Source organism: Hypanus sabinus, chromosome 30 (assembly GCF_030144855.1).
Source record: "Hypanus sabinus isolate sHypSab1 chromosome 30, sHypSab1.hap1, whole genome shotgun sequence".
Lineage (NCBI taxonomy): Eukaryota > Metazoa > Chordata > Chondrichthyes > Myliobatiformes > Dasyatidae > Hypanus > Hypanus sabinus.
In genome coordinates, this window is record NC_082735.1 from 36832393 (window position 1) to 36859423 (window position 27031).

General features: G+C 44.1%; 1 long non-coding RNA gene across 1 annotated transcript in view; it reads right to left on the reverse strand.

Moving 5' to 3' along the window:
• The window catches only part of LOC132383573 (uncharacterized), a 161340-nt gene that overhangs the window by 7677 nt on the left and 126632 nt on the right, over positions 1-27031 (reverse strand). Inside the window, exons 6-7 of the long non-coding RNA XR_009508727.1 lie at positions 22600-22754; positions 8326-8605 (exon numbers count right to left, since the gene is read on the reverse strand). This is a non-coding gene — a long non-coding RNA (uncharacterized LOC132383573). The remainder of the gene's footprint in view (positions 1-8325; positions 8606-22599; positions 22755-27031) is intronic.

Sequence of the window (27031 nt, forward strand, 5' to 3'; positions counted from 1 at the left end):
GAAGAGAGGAAAGTATGGAGGATTGGAAGCCAATATTCTACTAAAGGGAAGGAAAGGGAAGGAATATCACTGGGCTATTTTCCTTGGTCTGGTTACTGAGCTACGGTTTTAACTGCAGTACTGAAAGGGATAGGTGTGGTGGTGGGATGGGGGAGGCAGGACAGGGATAAAGCACGTGTATTGATAACCAAAGTACATAAGAACAACTTGCTATTTTAAATGGGGTTTAGGTGAAAAATAGATGATGTCTGAGTTGGTATTAGGTAGAAGAAACAATTGAGTCTTTGTTCAGGTACTTCCTTGATATGCAAAACCTAGCAGCTTATCAACAAGAACAATGAGGAAAATTCAAGAGAAAAGCATTAATTCCACAGAATCTTTAGAGACGGGACTCTCTTCCCACGGAGCCACATTCTTGCAATGCAGGACTTTGAATGACTTTTAATTCATTTATGAGAAACAGTCTGTCACTATTCTAATAGAATTATATTCCAACAACGCACACAACATGCTCGAGGAACTCGGCAGGCCAGGCAGCATCTAGGAATGGTGTCCAGTCGATGTTTTGGGCCGAAACCCTTCAGCAGGACTCCATTTTATTCTACATTTTTGGGATAATTTATTCACAGGATGAGGATTACAATATCAAAGGTGGCCATGTACAGTATCCATCCCTGATTGCCCATGGTTTTACATATTTAGTGGAGTCAACAACAATAATCAACAGTAGGTATGGATGGGAAGAGTACAGTGAAAATCTACAAGGAGGTTGCGGAGTCTGAATGATTTGCATTAGATGGAAAGTTTGAATAGGTTTGGATTTTATTCCTTGGAACATGGAAGATTGAGGGGAGATTTGATAAAGATATACAAAATTCTGAGGGGTATAGATAGGGTAAATGCAAGCAAGCTTTTCCACTGAGGTACTACAAATAGAGGTCATGGGTTAAGGGTGAAAGGTGAAAAGTATAAGGGGCACATGGGGTGAAACTTCTTCACTCAGAGGGTGGTGACAGTGTGGAATGAACTGCCAGCGCAAGTGGTGCAAGTGTGCTCAACTTCCAATGTTTTAAGAGAAGTTTGGATAGGTGCATGGATGGGAAACATGTGGAGGGCTGTGGTCCCGGTGCTGGTCAATGGGAGTAGGCAGGTTAAATGAGTCAGTGTGGACTGAGCTGTACTTTTCTATGACAAATTTCCTTCCCTAAAGGACATTAGTGAACCAGACTGGCTTTAATGACAGTGTAGTTATTTTACACTTCCTAATACTGATACTAACTTGTAATTCCAGATTAAACTTCCACCAGCTCATATAACAGGATTCAAACTCACCATTCCTGATTCGTTGTTCGAGATATGATTCCTGTACTGCAATTACCAAGCTGCAGTAAGTCTTAAAAATGAGGTTAATATTGTTCAGAAAGTAAAACATCAAACAAAAGGAGACAAAATCTAATATTGAATGCTTTAAATTTTAGTTCATTAAGATCTCGTGGAGAAAAGGGAGCATGTCCCAGTCATTGCCAGGTGACAGGGTAAGGGCAGGAACTCGGAGTATAAAAAAAATTTGAATGAATTATTCTAAGGCCACCCTCCCAGCAATGAGTTAACAACAGTTGTATCTTTACCCCTACTGGACGGTAGGCCGCTAACAGAAGCTTGCCAGAGCCCTCTGCCCTGGGTCAGTCTTTCAGGACTGTTCTTTACTAAACTAAGGCTGAGGCTTTGGGCCTGCTCCGGCTGCCCTGAGCTTCGTGTCTGCGAGCTCCGCGATGTTTTGTTCTGCTACGTGATGAACTGAGGCTGAAACTGTGGGCCTGCTCCAGGCTTCGTGTCTTTGGACTCACTTTCATTCTGGATACTGTCGCTTGCTTTTATTGTTTTCCTCTCTCTCTCTCTCTCTCTGCACAATTGAAGTTTGTAGGATGTTTTTAATGGATTCTTTTGGGTTTCGTGTTTTGTGGTTGCTTGTAAAGAGATGAATCTCAAGGTTGTATAATGTAAACATACTTTGATAATAAATGTACTTTAAACTTCGAACTTTTGATGTTGTCCTCGGGTGTAGCCATCTTTGTCTATCCTTCCCCTCCCAGAGACGAGGTCTTTGGAGCAACCGTTGGCATTTCTGTAAGCTCTGGGTTTTTACAAAATAGGGTTGCTGGCCTCGTGCCCAACCCTCCTCCTTTCACAGCCGGGCTTGGAGGAAATTAATTGCATTGTACAGTGCTTTTCAAAGGACTAAGATTGCAACAAACAAATTTGTAGTTCACATGGGACCAAATATGGAATATTGAAACCGTTGGACATCTATTTTATTAAAAAGTGGTTTAAAGAGACCTTTAAAAGCTAAGTGATACATAGAAAGGCATTATGGAATTCTAGAGTTTACAGTTTTTAAGTTAGAAACAAAGTTACCAATAGTGGAAGAGTTAAGTTCCAGAATGGGGAAAAGGACAGAATTGGAGGGGTGCAGAATGCTTTGAGTAGGACAGGGCTGGAGGGGCTTAAAAGAGTGCCATTTCACGAGAGCTTTGGGTTGGAAGTCTATCCTGCACTGCCAACTTTCCTCTGATTTCTGAAGCATGCTCTTGCAAATTATGTCCCGAGGAGTAACAATCATGCATCTGCTAGTGATGTGGTACCTTGCACAAACTCAACCAAAGGAATCCAAAGAGCTGGAAGTTTCATATGTTCTCCCATTTTGTTCAATAAATCACAGGCCCATAGAAAACAGAGATGCATGGACAGTGGTGGTGTGAGTTGCAGGGAATTAAGTCCCTGTCTGAAGGGAAAATATGATTATCGCAGGAACAGCTTAATTTTTTCAGGAATCACACTTTGCACAGCTAACAGAACAGCATTGCTAATTCTGCATTGATATAGTAAACTGGAGAACAGTGCAGGTGGACATATGCCATAGAGGGAGCAATAGTCAAGAGTGTTATGAAATTCAAGAATTACAGATCAGGTAAAAATTAATGAAATTACACTCAATGGATCATTTGTAGATCTGTAAAGATTGTTGTTGGATTTAAATTCGCTTTCTCACTGTTTTCAAATTTGATTTCCATCAGTAACTGCTGATGAAGGGAATAAAGAAACAATTTGTATAAAAGACTGGTCTGGCTGTGTGTGTGCTTTTGAGTGTGAGCTGTTTAATTACCAGCTTATCAGCCTTCAAGGACACACATATTTATTTATTTATTTATATATATAATTTATTTATATAAAAGGGCCAGCAAAATCCAGCAGGATCCCACACATCCTGCTCATGTTTGTCCCACTCCCATGAGGGAGGAGGCTACGTAACATCCATGCCAGAACCACCAGACTCAAAAACAGTTACTTTCCCCAGGCAGTCAGGCTGATCAACACCTCCACCACTACTTTATTATTTCCCATTAGTCACCTTATGTACAGCCTGGTGTGCTTTATACAATGTATTGATATTTATTACATGTTTTATTATTATTAATATATTATTTACCTTGTGTGTGGGTTTTTGTGCTGAATCTAATCCAGAGTAATTATTATTTTATTCTCCTTACATTTGCACACAGGAATTGACATTAAACAATCTTGAATCTGACATTCACATGCAAGGGAAAATCTACAGATGTTGGAAAACCAAAGCAACACACACAAATTGCCGGAGGAACTCAGCAAGCCAGGCAGCACCGATGGAAAGGAGTGAACAGTCGACATTTCTGGCTGACACCCTTCACCAGTCCCGATGAAGGGTCACTTGTTTCAAATCCTGAAGAAGGGTTTCAGCCCAAAACATCGACTGTACTCTTTTCCATAGATGCTGCCTGGCCTGCTGAGTTCCCCCAGCATTTTCTGTGAGTTGCTTTGACTCTGACATTTCCTCCTTCAAGTTAGACTGAGGCCCTGTCCAACAAAGTGAACACTGAAAGTCCTGAGTTGCTCCAAAGGAGGCGAGTTCGCTGGTGTCCTGCATGACTTTTACTCTTAATGAAAAACTCAAACTCATCAGACCTCAAAGACGGTTGTATGTCAATGTAATGCATTGTATGCAAAGCAACTTGAACAATTCTGAGGCAACTTGTAATATAAATGCAAGGAACTTTATACATTTTCTTCCCTCCCTTTTCTTAGATATTCTTGCCGAATGTGGATGGACAACTTTTGTTCTGACCTCCGTTGATGTCAGAATCATAGAACCATAGAACATAGACATTACAGCACAGTACAGGCCCTTCAGCCCTCCATGTTGTGCTGACCCATATAATCCTTTTAAAAAGTACTAAACCCACACTACCCCATAACCCTCCATTTTTCTTTCATCCATGTGCCTGTCCAAGAGGCTCTTAAATACCCCGAATGTTTTAGCCTCCACCACCATCCCTTGCAAGTCATTCCAGGCACTCACAAACCTCTGTGTAAAAAAACTTACCCCTAATGTCTCCCCTAAACTTCCCTCCCTTAATTTTGTACATATGCTCAGTAGATTATACAAAGTTTGGGTAACAAGCCTGGTTTCTCAAATGTTAGTCTATGACAAACTGCGGGTGTGCTGAGTCATCCAGAACACAGAGTAACTCTGCTAGTTCAGTGACTCAGAAAAAGGCCGATCCACAATGCTGAGAAAACAATGAAGCAAAGACAGAGTCTGGAAAGGTGTAATAATAACAGGGTTGTCATGATGGGAGATTTTAATTTCCCAAATATCAATTGGCATCTGCCTAGAGCAAGGGGTTTAGAGGGGGTGGAGTTTGTTAGGTGTGTTCAGGAAGGTTTCTTGGCACAATATGTAGATAAGCCTACAAGAGGAGAGGCTGTATTTGATCTGATATTGGGAAATGAACCTGGTCAGGTGTCAGATCTCTCAGTTGGAGAGCATTTTTGAGATGGTGATCACAATTCTATCTCCTTTACCATAGCATTGGCGAGGGATGGGAACAGACGAGTTAGGAAAATGTTTAATTGGAGTAAGGGGAAATATGAGGCTGTCAGGCAGGAACTTGGAAACATAAATTGGGAACAGATATTCTCAGGGAAATGTATGGAAGAAATGTGGCAAATGTTCAGGGGATATTTGTGTGGAGTTCTGCATAGGTACATTCCAATGAGACAGGGGAAGGATGGTAGGGTACAGGAACCATGGTGTACAAAGGTTGTTGTAAACCTAGTCAAGAAGAAAAGTAGAGCTTATGAAAGGTTCAAAAAACTAGGTAATGATAGAGATCTAGAAAATTATAAGGCGAGCAGGAAGGAGTTTAAGAAAGAAATTAGAAGAGCCAGAAGGGGCCATGAGACAGGTGGACAGGATTAAGGAAAGCCCCAAGGCATTCTACAAATATGTTAAGAGCAAGAGGATAAGACGTGAGAGAGTAGGACCACTGAATTGAGACAGTGGAAAAGTGTGTATGGAACCGTAGGAGATAGCAGAGGTCCTCAATGAGTACTTCGCTTCAGTATTCACTACAGAAAAGGACCTTGGCAATTGTAGGGATGACTTACAGTGGACTGAAAAGCTTGAGCATGTAGATATTAAGAAAGAGGATGTGCTGGAGCTTTTGGAAAGCATCAAATTGGATAAGTCACTGGGACTGGACAAGATGTACCCCAGGCTACTGTGGGAGGTGAAGGAGGAGACTGCTGAGCCTCCAGCAATGATCTTTGCATCATCAATGGGAATGGGAGAGGTTCTGGAGGATTGGAGGGTTGCAGATGTTGTTCCATTATTCAAGAAAGGGAGTAGAGATAGCCCAGGAAACTATAGACCAGTGAGTCTTACTTCAGTTGTTGGTAAGTTGATGAAGAAGATCCTGAGAGGCAGGATTTATGAACATTTGGAGAGGCAAAATATGATTAGGAATAGCCAGCATGGCTTTGTGAAAGGCAGGTCATGTCTTATGAACCTGATTGAACTTTTTGAGGATGTGATTAAACATATTGATGAAGGAAGAGCAGTAGATGTAGTGTATATGGATTTCAGCAAGGCATTTGATAAGGTACCCCATGCAAGGCTGACTGAGAAAGTAAAGTGGCATGGGATCCAAGGGGCATTGCTTTGTGGATCCAGAACTGGTTTGCCCACAGAGGGCACAGAGTGGTTGTGGACGGGTCATATTCTGCATGGAGGTCCATGACCACTGGTGTGCCTCAGGGATCTGTTCTGGGACCCCTACTCTTCATGATTTTTATCAATGATTTGTTGAGTGCATGGCTTCAGACTCCTGAACCTTCTCCTTGATGGTAGCGATAAGAATAAGGCTTGGCCTGGGTGACAGAGGTCCTTAATGATTAACTTAAAGAGGTGCAGAGGATGTTCTGATGTTGTGCTGTATTTTTGGAGGGCAGAGAGCAGGGGATGGGGGATTGTTTTTCAGAAAATTGAGGTTGTCTTTGCTTTCATAGTCAAATGGCCCTGTTGGATTAGACTATGTAATTGTTATTTTCTTTCCAGTATAACATTCCGTTACCTGCTTGTAGTTTTATACGGTCATTGAACTGTGCAAAAGTCTTAGGCACATTTGTACTGCTAGTGTACCAAAGACTTTTGCACAGTACTGTAGTAACTTAATGTATGGCAATCTACTGCTGCCATATAAAAAAAACAAATTTCATGACATATATGAGTGATGGTAAACCTGATTCTGATGTGGGTCTGTATCATGGACTGACAGTGGGAAGGGGGGAGGGAGAGGGGAATCATTGTTGGGAAAAGAGAAAGGGGGAGGGGAGGGAGTGGGAAGTACCAGAGAAACATCTGGAAATGATCAATAAACTAATTGTTTGGAACCAAATGACCTTGTCTGTACTCACAGCACACCCCCATCCCTGGCACTCCTTCTCTACCATTTGTCCCACACCCTTCCCACAGCACCTCCCTTCACCATTCCCAACATTCTTTGCTCCCACCAGATTTACAAATTCTCTCTCTGCTCCACTTTGACAAATACAGGACTGCACAAAAGTCTTAGGCACCTTGGCTATATATATATATATATATATATATATATATATATATATATAAGTGTGCCTAAGACTTTTGCACAGTACTGAACCTCAAGATGGCCAGGCCCTTCCTACCATCCACAGGGTAAAATCAGCATTGTGACGGAAAACTCTCTGCTGTCAGAATGACTACAACACCAAAACACTCCACACCATCCAGAGCCAAACAGCACAAAGCAGGACCCCCTCCAAATCAAACAGCCTATCATGTGTCCTTCAGTGTTGCTGAGTCTGAATCCTGGAGCGCCCTGCCCAGTAGCATTGTGGGATACCTTCATAAGTCAGTCATGATGGCAGCTCAACAACTCTTTCTCGAGAGCAATTACATTTGCCCAATTGGTGCTGACTTTTCTGGTGATGCTGAAAATATTGAAGTTAGAAGAATTATCATTATCATCATCACGGCAGATTTAGCAAGCTTGGCTGAGGGATGAATATTGGCCCCAGACACCAGGAGAATTTCCCGGAGACACTTGTCCACTTGACACAACAGGTAGTGCCTCCGTTTAACATTGAATGGCATTGCTTTTGTAACCTCATACTTCTCCCAACATTTTGGCAGATTTTAAACAGGCCAGCTTGAAAAAATCTTTAAATAATTATCACCAACATATCACTTGTGTTCTGGAGGAACCAACACGTTGGACCACCATTACACCACCATCAAAGCACAAAGTTTAAAGTAAAATTTAATATTATATACACATCACCACATACAACCCAGAAATTCTTTTTCTGCAAGCATACTCAGCAAATCTTTAGAGCAGTACCTATAAGCAGGATCAATATTCAATGAACACAAACTGTGCAAATGCAAATATAAATAAATAGCAATAAATAATGAGAGAATGAAATAACAGGATAAAGAGTCCTTAAAGTGAGATTATCGGTTGTGGCTGATAACTGACCTATGTGCATTGATCTGTTCTCTATGCTTGTGCATCGATCTCTCTCTCTCTCTCTCACTGCAATGTGAATACACTAGTTAAAACCATCAGCCGCTTGCGTGCTCTTATTTAATTGATATGTAGATGTACAGATACAACAAATTGGCATTAAAGATGAGATGGTCAGAAAGATGTGAAAGAGCATTCAAGGAAATAAAGAGACTAACAACATCAGATGAAATGCTCACCCATTATGACCCATTCCAGTCATCAGGCTGGTGTTCAATGTGTCCTCTTATGACACTGGTGTCTTTCTATCACACACTATGACAGATGGATCTGAACGCCTGATTGCATTTGCTTCAAGATCATTGATGAGTGCAGAACACAACTAAACACAGATCAGCCGAAAGGCCCTCAGTCTAGTGTGGGGAATAAAGAAGTGCCACCCTACCTCTATGGACAAAATTTTATGCTAGTGACAGACCACCAGCCCCTTGTGTCCATTTTCGATGCCAGGAAGGGAATTCCAGTGATGTCTGTAACCCGCTCACTACATTGGCACTTTTACTAGGTGCCCACTCTTATGACATGGAGTTCAAGGGTGCCAAACAACATAACAATGTCGATGGCTCGTCACACCTTCTGCTGTTGGCAACTGAGGAAGACGTCTTCATACTGTGACCCAACAATGTTCCACACAGCACTGGTAAACCATATGCTGCTAGCAAATTCTGAAATACAAAGAGAAACAAAGAATAGTGGTATATTGTCAAAAGTCTATGCAAGGATAATTACCTTATCTGGCACAAAATTACCGAGTGGACTCCCGACAGGATAGCTACAAGAACTGGACCACTGATGTACACAGTGGATGTTGGACACATCATGTGGACCAAATGCTCAAACAAAGAACACACCTGGGTCGATCGCATCCAACAAAATGGACACATGACAGCCACCTGACCCAAGCAAGTGAGAACGTTCTCTTTGACAAGACAGCTGCCAAACCTGATGCCACTCCACAGGTCCAGAGGTGCTATCCTGGAGGAAACAGAGAGCCACCCTGAAGACTGAACCTTTAGAACTGTGAAGTTAGTTACGGACTGCTTTCTGGAAAGCCTGCTTATTTGAATATGGTTAGTGAAAGGGCAGTGATTGATCTGTATGTATACAGTTTTATGATACATTAATCTAAAGGGGGATGAAGTGTAATGTATGGGTCTATTTCTTTTAGAGCAATCACTCCACTTTGCACTACGTATGGACTGAGAACTTATCTATGCACATTGTCTATGCATGAGCAGTGATCTCTCTCTCTCACTGCAATATGAATACGTTAGTTAAAGTCAAGTCCCGTGTGCGTGCTTTTATTTCATTGATATGTAGTCGCACAGACACAATGGTGGGAATACCACAAGAGGAATGAGTGTAGTTAGCCCTTCTGATCAAGAGCTTGATGGTTAAGGGGTAGTAACAGTTCTTGAACCTGGTGGTGCAGGTCCTGAGGCTCTTGTACCTCCTACCTGATGGCAGCAGTAAGAGAAGTGCATGGCCTGGGTGCTGAGGATCTTTGAGTATGGATGCTGCTCTTCTATGGCAATTTCCCTCACAGATGTGCTCAATGGTTGAAAGGGTTTTACCTGTGATATACTGGACCAAATCCATTACCTTTTGTAGGACGTTTCCACTTAAAGGCATTGGTGTTCCCATACCAGCCCTAATACAACCAGTCAGCACACTTTCCACCACACATCTATAGAAGTTGCCAAGGCTTTTGATGACATGCCGAATCTCCACAGACTCCTGAGGAAGTACAGGCACTGTCATGCTTTCCTTACAATTATATTTATATGATGGATCGAGAACAGGTCCTCTAAGATAGAGTCATCCAGGAATTTAAAGTTACTGACCCTCATCACATCTGATCCCCCGTTGAGTCCTGGCTCGTGGACCTTTGGTTTCACTCTCCTGAAGACTACAATCAGTCCCTTGGTCTTATTGACATGGAGTGAGAGGTTGTTGTTATGACACCACTCAGCCAAACGTTCATTCTCCCTCCTGTATGCAGATTCATCACCACCCACAACAGGGGGGTCATCAGCAAAACTGAACACGGTGTTGGAGCTGGTGCTTAGCCACACAGTCACAGTTGTAAAGTGAGTAGAGCAGGGGGCTAAGCACACATCTCTGCAGTGCTCCTGTGCCGATGGTGATTGTGGAGGAGATGTTTTTGCTAATCCAACTGACTGGAGTCTGCAAGTGAGGAAATCCAGGATGTAATTGCACAAGGGGGTATTGAAGCCCTGATGTTGAAGTTTACTGATTAGTTTGAGGGAATTATGGTGTTAAATGCTGAGCTGTAATCAATAAAGAGCATCCTGATGTATGCAACTTTGCTGTCCAGATGTTCCAGGGTTGTGTGAAAAGCCAATGAGATAGCATCTGCTGTAGACCTATTATTTCAGCAGAAACTTGGAGCTGATTCAAATTGCTACTCAAACAGGAGCTGACCTGCTTCAACCATCTTCTCAAACACTTCATCATTGTGGATGTAAGAGCCACTGGGTGACTGTCATTGAAGTAGGTCACGACATCTCTTCTTGGGCAGTACCAGTACAATCGAAGCCTGCTTGAAGCAGGTGGGTACCACACACTGCTGGGGCGAAAGGCTGAAGATATCCATGATCACACCAGCCAGTTGGTCAGCACGCATCTTCAGTACTCGGCCAGGTACTCTGTCCAGACCAGATGCTTTCCTTGGATTCACTCTCCGGAAGTCAGCCTGCACGTCATCTTCAGATACTGGGACCAAAGGATCTTCAGGAGACCTGGGCATGCACGGTGGATCCCTCCTTGTTCTGGTGGTCAAGGCAACCATAGAAGACATTGAACTCATCTGGAAGCCAAGCTCTGCTGTCTCCTATGTCATAAGATTTAACTTTGTAGGTGGTTATGACATTCAAACTCTACCAAAGCTGTTGAACATCCCCATGAGAAGGCTTTCCAGAGCATTCCTGATCTCCTGTCTGCACTTCTACTCCCTGAGTATAGACAGAGACTGAAGTCCACAGCACAAATACTGAGGACCAAGAAGGTATGGACAAGGGAGATGCAGGAATGCTGAGAGGACTGTTTTGAATTGGTGGACTGGACTATATTCAGGGATTCACTTTTGAGTCTGAGTAAGTACACCACAGCTGTCACAGACTGCATTTAAACCTGTGTGGACCAGTGTGCGCCTACTGATTCTGAATGTTGAAAATCTTCACATCAGTACTTGGCACTTAGAAAACTGAGAAGAGAGAGGTAGGTATATAACCAACACACATAGACTAATTTCTGTTTACTTCATTCACAAACAGTTTCATAAAAGAGTACCTTTGATCAGTTTGCTGTGAATGGTTGATCAGCTACGGTGAATACCTTCTCCGCAGTTAGACACGGATTTACCCAAGGGCATTTCTCAGAACAAATTTGTTCTTTATTTTGCTAAAGTAAACATGAACACACCACTGTTAAAATATGCTAATCACTTGAGCCAATACTTTTATTTTACTATTGAGCATAAACTCTCCAGCTGATTCATTGCCTTGTTTGCATATCCTGTCTAAAAATCCTACTGGGTGAATGTTTTGATTGGATGTTCCATCTATAGTGCTCTGCCAGCCTAGTCATTAGTCAGGACTTTGGCAACATTACCCTCAGGCGCAAACTGCAGAATTTATTTATTTATTTTGAGATAAGGTGCAGAATAGACCCTCCCAGCCCTTCGAGCCACACTCCCCAACAACCCCCGACAAACCCAATTTAACCCTAATCCAATCACGGGCCAATTGACAATGATCAATTAACCTACATTGAACATCATTGGACTGTGGGAGGAAACCCACACACATTCCATGGGGGGTAGGGGGGAGAATACAGAGACAACTTACAGAGGACACCGGAATTGAACTCCCACACCCCGAGCTGTAATTGTGTCGTGTTAACTGGTACACTACCGTGACACTCGTTCCTGAATTGAATTGAATTTATTTCTTACATCCTTCACATACATGAGGAGTAAAAATCTTTACATTATGTCTCCATCTAAATGTGCAATCATAGTCATTTATAATAATTTATAATAAATAGAACGGCCAACGTAACATAGAAATACACTCAAATCAGCATGAGTTCATCAGTCTGATGGTTTGGTGGAAGAAGCTGTCCCGAAGCCTGTTGGTCCTGGCTTTTATGCTGCGGTATCACTTCCTGGATGGTAACAGCTGGAAGAGATTATGGGTGGGGTGGCTCGGGTCCCCAATGATCCTACAGACCCTTTTTACACACCTGTCTTTGTAAATAGAACCATAGAACCACAGAACATTACAGCACAGTACAGGCCCTTCAGCCCTCTATGTTGTGCTGACCCATATAATCCTTAAAAAAAGTACTAAACCCTCACTACCCCATAACCCTCCATTTTTCTTTCATCCATGTGCCTGTCCAAGAGGCTCTTAAATACCCCTAATGTTTTAGCCTCCACCACCATCCCTGGCAAGTCATTCCAGGCACTCACAACCCTCTGTGTAAAAAACTTACCCCTGATGTCTCCCCTAAACTTCCCTCCCTTAACTTTGTACATATGCCCTCTGGTGTTTGCTATTGGTGCCCTGGGAAACAGGTACTGACTATCCACCCTATCTATGCCTCTCATAATCTTGTAGACCTCTATCAAGTCCCCTCCCATTCTTCTACACTCCAAAGAGAAAAGTCCCCGCTTTTCTAACCTTGCTTCATATGACTTGTTCTCCAAACCAGGCAACATCCTGGTATATCTCCTCTGTGCCCTCTCCATAGCTTCCACATCCTTCCTATAATGAGGTGACTAGAATTGAACACAATACTCTGAGTGCAGTCTCACCAGAGATTTGTAGTTGCAACATGACCTCCCTACTCTTGATCCCAATCCCCTTGTTTATGAAGCCTAGCATCCCATAAGGCCTTCTTAACTACCCTATCAACCTGTGCAGCGACCTTGAGGGATGCATGGATTTGAACCCCAAGGTCTCTTTGCTCATCCACACTCTTAAGTAACTGACCATTAATCCTGTACTCAGCCTTCTGGTTTGTCCTTCCAAAATGTATCACCTCACACTTGTCCGGATTGAACTCCATCTGCCCTTTATCTACCCAACTCTGCAGCCTGTCTATATCCTCTTGTAACCTTCAACAACCTGCAGCTCCATCCACAACTCCTCCAATCTTCGTGTCATCTGCAAACTTACTCACCCATCCTTCCACCCCTACATCCAGGTCATTTATAAAAATTACAAATAGCAGGGGTCCCAGGACAGATCCCTGTGGCACTCCACTAGTCACCGACCTCCAGGCAGAATACTTTCCTTCCACAACTACCCTCTGCTTTCTTCCTTTAAGCCAATTTTTTTATCCAAACAGCCGAGGTTCCACTTATCCAATGCCTCAAGACTTTCCGGATGAGTCTCTCAGGAGGGACCTTGTCAAATGCTTTGCTAAAGTCCACGTAGACCACATCCACTGCCCTACCCTCATCAGTTTCTTTTGTTACCTCTTCAAAAAACTCAATCAGGCTCGTGAGACACGATCTTCCCTTCACAAAGCCATGTTAACTATCCATGAGTAGACTGTATTTCTCTAAATGCTCGTAGATCCTATCCTTAAGAATCCTTTCCAGTAGTTTGCATACCACCGACGTAAGACTCACTGGTCTATAGTTCCCAGGTTTCTTCCTATTACCTTTTTTAAACAAGGGAACTACATTTGCCATTCTCCAGTCCTCTGGCACTTCCCCTGCAGCCAAAGAGGATTCAAAGATCATAGCTAATGCTCCTGCGATCTCTTCTCTCAATTCCCACAGCAACCTGGGGTGTATCATATCCGGCCCTGGGGATTTATCAATCTTGATGCTTTTAAGAAGATCCAGCACTTCTTCCTTAATCTCCACATTGTCCAGCACACAGGCCCGCTCTACTTCGACCTCATCCTGATCAAGATCCTTTTCACTTGTGAATACTGAAGCAAAGTATTCATTTAGGACCTCCACCAACCTCCTCCGCCTCCAGGCACATGTTGCCCTCTTTATCCTTTATCGGTCCCACCTTCATTCTCGTCATCCTCCTATTCTTCACGTACACATAGAACACCTTGGGGTTCTCCTCAATCCTACATGCCAAGGCCTTCTCATGCCCCCTTCGAGCTCTCCTAAGTCCTTTCTTTAGCTCCTTCCTGGCTACCCTATATTTCTCATGAGCCCCTCCTACTTCCTGCTTCTTATATCTAACATATGCTTCCTTTTTCCTCTTGACGAGTTGCCTCACACGTTTCATCAGCCACGGTTTTCCTACCATTTATTCCTTGCATCAGTGGGACAAACCTATCCTGAACCCAGCTCAAATGGTCCCTAAACTTCTCCCACATTACTTCTGTGCTTTCCCCTTTGAACATCTGTTTCCAATTTTACTCTCGCTGGTTCCTGCCTCATCCCTTCAAAGTTAGCCCTTCCCCAGTTAAGCACTTTACCATTTCGTCTGGTTTTTTCCTTTTCCATAGCTATGCTGAAGCTAAGGGAGTTGTGGTCACTCTCACCAAAATGCTCCCCCACCAAGAGGTCTGTCACCTCACCAGGTTCATTACCCAGAACTAGATCCAGTATAGCCTCTCCTCTCGTCAGCCAGTCCACATACTGTGTCAGGAATCCCTCTTGAACACACCTGACAAATTCAGCCCCATCTATCCCCCTTGCACTCAGGAGGTGCCAGTCAATATGAGGGAAGTTGAAATCACCCATAACTACTACCCTGTATTTCCTGCACCATTCCAAAATCTGCTCGAGGGCTATTTGGGGGCCTATAGACCACTCCCAGCACAGTGATTGATCCCTTCCTATTTCTGACTTCCACCCAGAGTGACTCCGTGGTCATTCCCTCTGCAGCATCCTCCCTTTCTATAGCCGTGATACCATCCCTGACCACCAATGCCACTCCCCTGCCTTTCTACCTCCCATCCTATTCCTTTTAAAACACCTGAACCCCAGGACCTGCATCATCCAACCCTGCCCTTCCTCCAACCAAGTTTCAGTAATGGCCACAACATCATAGTTCCACTTACTTATCCATGCTCCAAGTTCATCCTCCTTGTTCCTAACACTCCTAGCATTGAAATAGACACATTTCAACCCCTTTATGTTCTACAGTTATGTTCTGATCCCTGCCTGTCCTTCCTCATCAACTCAGAACTCTTAGCATCATGCCCTTGTCCTTCTACCTTAATCCCTGCACTCACATTCTGATTCCCACCCCCATGCCAAACTAGTTTAAACCCTCCCCAACAGTTCTATCAAACCTGCCTGCCATGATATTGTCCCCCAGGATTCAAGTGCAACCCGTCCTTTTTGTACAGCTCACACCAGCCCCAAAAGAGGTCCCAATGATCCAGAAATCTGAATCCCTGCCCCCTGCTCCATTCCTTCAGCCACGCATTTATCCTCCACCTCATTCTATTCCTATACTCACTGACTCGTAGCACAGGCAGTAATCCCGAGATTACTACCTTTGCAGTCCTGCTTTTCAACTTCCTTCCTAACGCCCTGTAGTCTTCTTTCAGGACCTCCTCCCTTTTCCTACCTATGTCATTGGTATCGATATGTACCACAACCTCCGGCTGTTCTCCCTCCACTGCAGGATATCTTGGACACGATCAGAAACATCTCGGACCCTGGCACCTGGGAGGCAAACTACCATCTGAGTTTCTTTCCTGCATCCACAGAATCACCTGTGTGAACCCCTGACTACAGAGTCCCCTATCACTACTGCCTTCCTCTTCCTTTCCCTACCCTTCTGAACCACAGGGCCAGACTCTGTGCCAGAGGCATGGCCACTGTTGCTTCCCCCAGGTAGTCTGTCCCCCCCCCCAACAGTACTCAAACAGGAGTACTTATTGTCAAGGGGTACAACCACAGGGGTACTCTCTAGTACCTGACTCTTCCCCTTCCCTCTCCTGACTGTGACCCATTTCTCTGTCCTCCGTGGCCCCATGGTGACATCCTGTCTGTAACTCCTCTCTGTCACCTCTTCACTCTCCCTGACCGGACGAAGGTCATCGAGCTGCAGCTCCAGTTCCCTAACTGGAGTTGCATCTCGATGCACCAGGTGCAGATGTGGCCGTCCGGGACGCTGGAAGACTCCAGGACCTCCCACATCTGACACCGACCACAGAAAACTGGCCTCACACACATACTACCCCGTTTTGCAATCGATAATTGCCTCAACTCGTCCCGTTACCGCCGAAGCCCGTTGAGCCAAAGCCCTTTCACTCAGCTGCCTCTCACTCCGCCGCCCACTGGATATGGCTGCCTTCTTTTTAAACTGTTCACGCTGACGTCACGCGCCTGCGCAGTCTGGCCTCTCTCCTCCCCCGAGAACTCAAAATGGCTTCCCGCTGGAAATCCTTAGGTGCTCTCCCGCTGCCTTCTTGTTCGGAATCAAAAAAAAATGTTCTTAATCATGGGAAGTTCACAACTACAGATGCACTGGGCTGTCCACACCACTCTCTGCAGAGTCCTGCGATTGAGGGAAGTACAGTTCCCATACCAGGCAGTGATGCAGCCAGTCAGGATGCTCTCAATTGTGCCCCTGTAGAAAGTTCTTAGGATTTGGGGGCCCATACTAAACTTCCTCAAAAGGTGAAAGAGGTGCTGTTGTGCCTTTTTCACTACACAGCCGGTGTGTACAGACCACATGATGTCCTCAGTGATGCTGACAACAAGGAGCCTAAAGCTGTTCACCCTCTCAACCCCAGATCCACTGATGTCCATAGGGGTTAGCCTGTCTCTATTCCTCCTGTAATCCACAACCAGCTCCTTTGTTTTTGCAATGCTGAGGGAGAGGTTGTTTTCTTGACACCACTGTGTCAGAGAGATGACTTCTTCCCTGTAGGCCACCTTGTTATTGTTTGAGATGAGGCCAATCATTGCAGTGTTGTCGGCAAATTTAATTAACAGATTGGAGCTGTGGGTGGCGACACTGTCATGGGCATACAGAGAGTAAAGGAGGGAGCCTAGGACACAGCCCTGAGGGGCACCTCTGTTGAGGGTCAGAGGGGCAGAGGTGAGGGAGCCCACTTTTACCACCTGCCAGCGATCTGACAGGAAGTCCAGGATCCAGCCGCACAAGGCAGGGTCAAGGCCGAGGTTTCTGAGCTTCTTGTCGAGCCTGGATGGAATTATGGTGTTGAATGCTGAACTGTAGTCCAAGAACAACATTCTCACTTAAACATCCTTCTCTCCAGATGTGTAAGGACGGTGTGTAGAGCAGTGGTTATTGCTTCATCTGTCAATCGGTTGTGCCGGTAGGTGAAATGTAGGGGGTCCAGTGTGGGTGGTAGCAAGCTGCAGATGTAGTCCTTGACCAGCCTGTCAAAGCATTTGCTTATGATTGAGGTGAATGCAACAGGATGCCAGTGGTTCAGGCATGTTACCGTGATCTTTTTGAAGCAGGAGGGCACTCTACACTGGGAGAGGGAGAGATTAAAAATGTCAGTAACCACACCTGCCAGTTGTGCTGTTCACATCCTGAGTACTCACCCTGGGACACTGTCCGGTCCCACAGCCTTGCGACTGTCCACTCGTTGGAAACATCTGCGTACCTCAGCCTCAGAGATGACCAGGTTGCAGGTTGTAGCGGTGGCTTTCCTCGGAGGCTCAGAGTCAGCGACATCGAGCCGAGAGTAAAAGCGATTGAGCTCATCTGGGAGAGAGGCCATGATGTTGGCAGCACCATAACGTTTGGCTTTGAAGTCTACGATGGTATGCAGCCCTCACCACAAGTCACGTGTGCTGTTCCTTCTGAATCTTCACTCAATCTTGTCCTTCTATTGTTGTTAGCAGACTTGATAGCTTTGCATAGATTGTAGCTGCTTTTCTTGAGCTCGAGCTGATTGCCGGCAGCGTAAGCTGTGTCACATGGTAAGTACTGCTCGAAGGGAACTTTCAATCCAGGGTTTCTGCTTCGGGATGACCCTGACCGACTTCTGGGGGACAGCATCATTGACACACTTCCGGATGAAGCACGTGACTCCGTCTGTGAACTCGGAGACATCCTCATCCTGGAAGACATTTCAGCTGACGTCATCGAAGCATGGAGCAGCATGGAGGCTGATTGGTCGGACCAACAGCGGACGGTTTTCACTATGGCCGCCTCTTGTTTCAGCTTCTTCCTGCATGTTGCCAAAGGCAGGATCAAAGATTTATCTGATTTTCCAAACGCTGGGCAAGGGAAAGCTCTGTAAGCATTGCAGAAGCGAGTGTAGCAATGGTCAGGTGTGTTCTCTCCACAAGTACTCACCCGGATGTGCTGACAAAACTTCGGAGAGGATTTTGTCAGCAACGCTCGATTAAAGTCACTGGAGGTGATGAAGGCAGCCTCTGGGTGTGCAGTCTCCAGTGTGTTGATGGTCTCGTACAGTTCCTTGGGAGCCACGTCAGTATCATCCTACGGCAGAATGTACACCACTGTGATGATAACAGCCGTGAACTCCCTAGGCAGCCGGTAGGGTCTGCACAGCAGCACCAGGTATTCCAGGTCTGGGGAACAAAAGGATTTGAGAGCATGCACCTTCTGGGGGTCGTATCAAGCATTGATGACCATGAAGCATACCCCATGAAGTGAGGCTTACTTCACTTCGTAAACCTCTGTCCCTCATTTATCTTCTCTCCCCTACTTTATTACTTGCTCACTGCCCACTTCGCCACTGGTGTTTCGAGCAGCAACGAGGGGCCTCCGTCTCTGTCTGTTCACTACCATCGCACACAGGTATAGAAGGACTCTTCATTACTGTTTCCACAAGAATTATTTTTTTGACCAGTTAGTCCTGTGCTGAATCCCCAAACTTGGAGGACCAGCAGACCACTCCTAGTCTGGCCTTTGCCCTTTGAGCTGTTTGGCACGGGTGACTCTGCCAAGAGCCAACGCTCAAGGCTCTGACTGCAGCCAACATAGCTCTCTGGGTCATTGAGGCAAACCCTAGAATGAGTTTGTTCTTCCCTATTTTAAGGCTCTTCTTAGATCTCCTGCCCTATTACTCCCTTAAGTGGTGTTAGTTTTTGACTAACGATGGTCTTGTAAGCCAACATGAGGCAGTTTATTGCCAGTGGTGGTATAGCAATACAGGTTGTTATTGTACATGTCAGTCAGATCTCTCATTATTCAATTATTTATGTCTGACTCATGGTGGTGAGAACCTACTGGGTGATACATGGGCAGACAGTTCCACTGGGTGATACATGGGCAGACAGTTCCACTGGGTGATACATAGGCAGACAGTTCCACTGGGTGATACATGGGCAGACAGTTCCACTGGGTGATACATGGGCAGACAGTTCCACTGGGTGATACATAGGCAGACAGTTCCACTGGGTGATACATGGGCAGACAGTTCCACTGGGTGATACATGGGCAGACAGTTCCACTGGGTGATACATGGGCAAATTGGACATGTCTGATCTGGTTTCCACTTGGTGAATGCACCTATGTAGCAGGATGCCCAGGATGAGAAACAGAAAGCTGAGCAGATTGCTTGCCCTTTGGCCCAGGAGTCAGCAGATGATTTGCAACCTTTCCACACAGCTTTATTTGATTTTTCAGCAGTGCACTAAAGCACATTATAAAACTGTAAGACAAAGGAGCAGACAGGAGAAAATCTGCAGATGCTGGAAATCCAAGCAACACACACAAAAGGCTGCAGGAACTCAGCAGGCCAGGCAGCAACTATGGAAAAAAATACAGTCGACGTTTTTGACCGAGACCCTTTGGCAGGACACGGGAACAAAATTAAGCCCATTGCATGTGCTCCACCATTTATTATCCCCCTAGCACCATTCTCCTGCCTGCTCTGTGTAACCTTTGTCACCCTTACTATCAACCTATCAAACTCCACTTTAAATATACCCAATGACTTGGCCTCGACATCCGCCGCTGACAATGAATTCCACAGATTCACCACCCTCAGGCTAACGAAATTCCTCCTCATCTCTGTTGTAAAGGGGAGTCCTTCTATTCTGAGGCTGAGCCCTCTGGTTCTAGACTCCTGCAATATAGGAAACATTTTGGCCATGTCCAACCTACCTTTCAATATTCAATAGGTTTCAATGAGATTCCTCTCCTCTCCTTTTCTTTGAAACTCCAGCGAGTAGAGCCATGAAACACTCCTCATACATTAACACTTTCCTTCCTCAGTTCATTTTCACCACAGCGTCCGACTGGCAACTGAACATCGATCTTAGCAAGCAATTAAAGTTCATCGCATCTTCATCCCTGAGGCCTGACGTGGTCCTTCTGGCAGAAACATTGAAGGAGGTGGTCAGGGTAGGACCGACAGTTCCTTGGGAAGCACTTGAGCATCAGAAGACTAGATACCAGGAGCTGAGACAAGGGTGGCGGCACGATGTGAGCCAGTAGAGGTGAGGTGTAGATCTTGTGCTGGCTGCTCACTCTGCAGAGCACACTCTCTCCTTGGTATTATGGGGTCTGCAAAGAAAAGAGCCATCAGGACCGTCACAGAGGCTGCTGTGCGAGCCTCCAGACGGTGTGACCCATGGACCAATGCTGCTGGGACACAAGCCAGGACATGATCAAACCAGGCTTGGGTCCCCTGGGAGACGGTGTCTGATGTTGAAAGACCCGAGGATCCCGATGACCCCAGGTCACATCACTGATGGCCCTGGTGCATCCTTGGATGTATCTCAGCCTCAAGGACCCTCTCCAATGCCAGCACATCCTTTCTCAGATAAGGGGCCCAAAACTGCCCACGATACTCCAAGTGTGGTTCCTCAGCAGGGATGAGTCATTGTGAAGAGCAGCGGCCATTATCATCCTTACTGACCAAGATCTGCCAACAGAATTGTTCACGGCTTGTGTGAAAAAAAGAAATGATCTGCCTGTCTGAGGAACACACTGAACCATCTGCGGATGCCAGAACAAACCACTTTGAGCAACGAAGCTGCTGTTAAAACATTGAAATGAAAACAAAATTAACCACAGCAAATAAAAATGTGAAGCAACATTTTAATCCAGTGCTTTGGATGAGAAATCAATCAACATAAAGAAAACACATTCAATTTAATAACAGTTTTACATCCGCCTGAACACACAAAGTGCTTCACAACTAATTGTCAGACGTAAATCAGAGAAACACAGAAGCAAGACCTTGCGAACAGTTATGTTGACTTTCAGCTAAAGTCTTTTTGCTTTTGTTGTTCTGCAGTTGGTGACTACAAAAGCCTGCGACAGATGCACAAGGTCGTGTGTGGACGGATTAGGACTGGTTGTTGGGGCAGACTCAGGAAACAAAGGGTCATTGGCTCTGCTAATGCCTCATACACCTCACACCACTTTGATGATTTTCTTCAAGTGATGGCCGGGCATGCTCTGCAAAAAATCTTATGTTAGAACATGGAAAATGGAACAATACAGCACAGGAACAGGCCCTTCAGCCCACAATGACTGTACCAAGCATGATGCCAAACTAAACTCCCTCTGCATGTATAAGATAGATATCCTGCCGTTCTCTATACACACATGTGCCTATCTATAAGCCTCTTGAATGAAGCTATCATAACTGCTTCCACTATCTTGTGGCAATACCATCAGGGCCACCAAAGAGCAAATTGCTCATTAAAATGCTAATTAATCAAAGGATGGCAAGGGGAGAATTTCTCCAAAATTATTTTTTTTCATATAAGCCCTTCCAGCCCTTCGAGCCACACCACTATCCTCTTCACAGGATAATTTACAGTGACCAATTAACCTATCAGCCAGTACGACTTTGGATTGTGGGCGGAAAACAGACCCTCCAGAGAAAATCCACACATTCCACAGGGGGACGTATAAATTCCTTGCGAATGACATCAGAACTGAACTCCAAACTCCAATGCCCCGAGCTGTAATAGTGTAACACTGATCACTAAACTGTGAATTGCAGTAAGTGTGTGTATATATATATATTTGTGATTTTTCTCTATTATTATCTATTACAAAGTACTGCTGCCACAAAGACGACAAATTTGACAGCATATGCTGGTGATATTAAACCTGATTTTGATTCTGATTCCTCGGGTAGTGAATTCTAAAATTTCATCATTCTCTCAGACCTGCCTTTTATTTTGAACCCACGTTTCTCAGTTCCACACATCGTCTTCACAGTTTATTTATTGTTTATTTATTTATTGACATACAGTGCGAAATAGGTCCTTCCAGCCCTTCTACCTGTACTGCCCAAAAAACCCCCAATTTAACCCTAGCCTAATTATGGCACGATATATATTGACCAATTAACCTTCTGGTAGACCGGTGGACCACTCTTAGTCTGGCCTCTACCCTTTGACCCGTTAGGCATGGCTGACTCTGCCAAGAGCCAACGCCAAACTCCAGCCATCATAGCTCTCTGGGTCATTGAGGCACACAAGCCTCTAAACCATGACAAGGTTGTGGTCCTCTTAGAGGCAACGGTGGGATGATCAGACCTAATTTCATGCTCCTCCCTCTGAAGTGCTATTAGTTGTATTATAACAGCTATATAAGTCTACGGAGCTGAAGTGCAAACACACTTTTCAAGCCTCCTCTGATAATTTTCCAATTGGTCTCCTGATGTTGCGGTTTTGAGCAGTAACAGTTGGATTTACAGGGAAGCTGTACATGGGCTCACTCACCTTTGCAACATTTTTTTGGTTGCTTCCCTCATTCTTGTATTAGACGAATAGAATTAAACTTGCACTCGGAGTATGTTCTGACTGATTGATCCAGTTTACTTCTGTGTCTCAATATCCAGCTGTAGTAGGGCAGAGGTACAACACAGACCATGTAGCTAAAGATATAAACAGAAAAATGTCAGAATTACTTAACAGGGAGGTTTGACTATAGAGTTCTTACTGAACTGGGAACCTGTAGTTAGCGTGATGCTAGTACAGTTTGGGGCATTGGACTTTGGAGTTCAATTTCTACATCACCTGTAAGGAGTTTGCACATCCTCCCCTGGGAATGTGTGGGTTTTCTCTAGGTCCTCTGGTTAACTACCACATTCCAAAGTTCGAAGAATTAATGCATATTCTAGAGTTAGGGTATATAGTAAATATTAACTTGAGCAACTGATCTTTAGACATGAATGTGGATTAAATTTAAATTGCAGCCCTGGACAATAGTTCCCTGTGCTGTGGTCACCAGCTGATTAACATTCATTTTGGGTGTCTGGAGTGTGGGTGCAAAGAAGGAGGTGTGAAATTATATGTATTTCAAAGGAAGCATTGTAGATGCATTGTCACTATAGAATAATCCTGCTGTTACCTTTGATCTTTAGCATATAAAATGTCATATAATTTTGGGTTGAAGAGGCCTCTTCCTCTAAGAGTGTCTCATTTTGTTAAATAAAATGCTTCTGTAACATTAGCTTCAGCATCTCTCTGGTGACTTTTTCACACTGCAACAGAAGGTTAATTGGTCAATATATATCATTAGGCATGATTAGGCTAGGGTTAAATTGGGGGGGGGTTGCTGGGCAGTCCAGGTAGAAGGGCTGGAAGGACCTATTTCGCGCTGTATCTCAATAAATAAATAAGCAATAAATAAACTGTGAGGGATTCTACAACCCTGACTGGTAAAAAAAAGACTTCTGTTACAGAAACAGTGATGAAGAATCCTTCTACATCTGAGTGCGACAGTATTTCTGAGTCTCTGCCCGGGATTTGCATGACTGACAGTAGTGAAAACCGAGAGGAAACTACTGACACAACGAAAGAGGCCCTGAACACCGCCAGAGACGGAGGATTTACATTGGTGTCCTAAACACCAGCTGCGTAACAAGCAGTAAGTACTGTAATCCAAGTCAGAATGGGGCATAGCGGAAAGGAACTCAGACATGTTAGCATCCACTTTCTATTGTAATCCTTGCCTTTTCAGGTGCCAGGTAATCTGAGCAACACACATAAAGTGCTGGAGGAACTCAGCAGGCCAGGCAGCATCTAGGAAAAGAGATATTTCAGGCCAAAACCCTTCGGCAGTCAGAAATGTTGACTGTACTCTTTTCCTTGATACTGCCTGGCCTGCTGAGTTCCTCCAGCATTTTGTGCAGAGTTTTATAGAGCCATTACCTCAAAGCTGTTGAAATCAATCCTCCGACTATTGAAGGCCAAAACACCACATGCCTTCTTAAACTTGAATGGAAACTCTGAGTGACGTATAGATGTGAACAACAAGATCCCTTTGTTCCTTTGCACTGCTACTAATCCTGTAATTAATCCTGTACTCTGCCTTCAAGTCTGACCTTCCAAGGTGTATCACTTCAAATTTTTCAGGATTGAACTCTATTTGCCACTTCTCAACTCAGCTCTGCATGATATCAGTGGCCCATTCTAACTAATAACAACTTCTACACCATCTATAATATCAGCAAACTTCATGTCATCTGAAAACTTACCCAAGTATCCCATTATAAGAACTTGTTATGCCCATATTGGCCATGCTCCAATATTGACATCAATAGAACTTTATTGGCTGCAAAGGAGGTAAAGAGGTTAAGAAGGATGTTACATGAATGCAAAGACCTTCTCTTCTGGAAAATTTAATTGTGCTTTGACAATCAACAAATTTGTCTTGACTTAATCAGCATCACAAAGCCTTTCTCAAAAAGCATTTTAAGAAATATGAATTTAGTGAAGTTCCAAAATTTTAAACATGGATATTATTTATACATTGAGTGGGACAAAATGAAGATTATTGAGAAGTAATTATTTTAGGTACATACAGTTAAACAGCCATAATCTATTTTTGAACTAGTTACATAGCTGCTGCCATAGTAACTATCGTTATGGATGGTAGCAGAATATGTAAAGAAGAGAGCAACACACTCAGGGAACGTTGGAGGGACTCAGTAGGCCAGGCAGTGTTTATGGAAAAAAGTAAATAGTCCACATTCCTGGTCGAGGCCCTTCATCAGTACTCTTCATCAGTTTTGATGAAGGGTTTTGGACCGAAATGTCAACCACTTATTCTTTTCCATTGATACTGCCTGGCCTGCTGAGTTCTTCCAGCATATTGTGTGTATTGCTTGATTTCCAAGATGTGCAGACTTTCTTGTCTTTGGAAAGAGAAATGGTCTGAGGTCATCTGCTGATGTCTTAAAGGGATGTCAATATTCTGACAATAATGCTCTACAAACTTTATGGAGGTAATGAGTAGGGGAGAGGGATTTTATTTCCCCATCCTTGCTCACACTTCTTGAACTGCTGTAGTTTACTCCCACGACACCCTTTGACAGAGAATTGCTGGATTTTACCCAATGACAATAAAGACACAACAACATAAATTTCCACCTTTCAATTTCCACATCCAAGTCATTTACAGAATAAAATTCAAAAAGAGCAGGGGTCCCAGAACAGATTACCACAGAATACCACTGGTCGCCGACCTCTAGGCAGAATATGGCTCATCTATAACCACCCTCTGCCTTCTGTGGGTAGAATCCTGAATTAACAAGTTTCCCTATATCCCACGACTCGTGACTTTCTGAACAAGCCTACCAAGGAAAATATTGTCAGATGCTTTACAGAAATCTATATACACTGTATCCACGGCTCTACCTTCATCAATTTGTTTTGTCACTTCCTCAAAGAACTCAAGAAGGCTTGTGAAGCACAACCTGCCCTTCAAAAAGCCATTCCAATTATCCTTAATCAGACTAAGCATCCGCAAATGCTCATGTATCCTCCCCAATAGTTTGACCATGACTGATGTAAGACTCACTGGCCTCAAACTCCTGGAATTATCAAAGGAATAACATTTGCTACCTTCCAGTCTTCGGGCACGACTCCTGTGGCTAATGGGACTTCAAAGGTCATAGCCAAAGGTGAAGCAATCCATTCTGTCACTTCCTGTAATATATCCCATCCAGCACCGAGGACTTTTCTATCAATTTTTTTTATATGAAGGCACATCCTTTTTCTTAACATTGATATGTTCCAGCACATTAGCCTGTTTTATACTGTCCTTCTATGCTGTTATTTCTAGATGAGTAGTTCATTAATTGAGTAGCTTAACAATAATGCTACCAAGTTTCTGAAGGGTAGAATGAGGAAGTCTAAAATACTTTGGAATAGTGAAGTCCAGAGACAACCAAACGGGTGAGCAATTCAAAGGCAGATGAACTGAGCTGGCACAGAATTGGGTGGCATTTCGGAAATGCGAGTAAGCAGTCAAAATAAGATCTTATCAACTATGATCGAAACACACAACAGGACAGGAAAATTGACACCAAAGCTGGAAACAATCCGAGTCTTGATGAAGGGTCTCAGCACAAAATGGTGTCTGTTTATTCATGTCTGTAGAGACTGCCTGACCTGCCGAGTCCCTCCGGCATTTTAAGTGTGTGTTGTTTTGGTTCTCCAGCATCTGCAGAAATCTCTTGTATCTCTGATTCAGTCTCAGATATTGACCAGCAAGAAAGAGGCATCTAACGTCAAGGGGTAATAACCAAAAACAATAACTTTGATTTTCATTATATTGGAGAAAATTTCTGTTCATTCCATGAAGCACCTGGCCGAGTACTGAAGCAGATCAGACAGGCAGTTTGCCAAACTAAAAACAGTGACTTTGTCAACTGGTAGGTAGACTTGGTATTTCAAATATTTGGAAGCTGATGTTCTATTTAACGATTGTGTTACCACAGAACAACATTTTGACTTAGATGATGGTGCAGTAATGATAAGAGAAGTCTTTGTGGCCATTTATCAAGTTATGACTGGACAGATCAGAATGGAATTAGGTGACTGGAACCAGGACAAGGCTGGAGAAGTACTGGAGAGCAAATAGAGTGACCAGCCATCTGAAAATCCTGATGAAGGGTCTCGGCCTGAAATTCAACTGTTTATTCATTTTACAGCTGCAGCCTGACCTGCTGAGTTCCTGCAGCAAATTGTGTGTGCATTGTTCATCTTGAAGACAGCAGTTCAGGACAACATCCCCTCTAATTGTTTTTTTAACAGCTGCACAGACCAATCATCGCTCTGGACAGGAAATTTTACATGGCCTGAAAACTGTGCGGCATTTTAATTGTTTTTTTGGTAACATGCATATTATGGAGTATGTGAGACA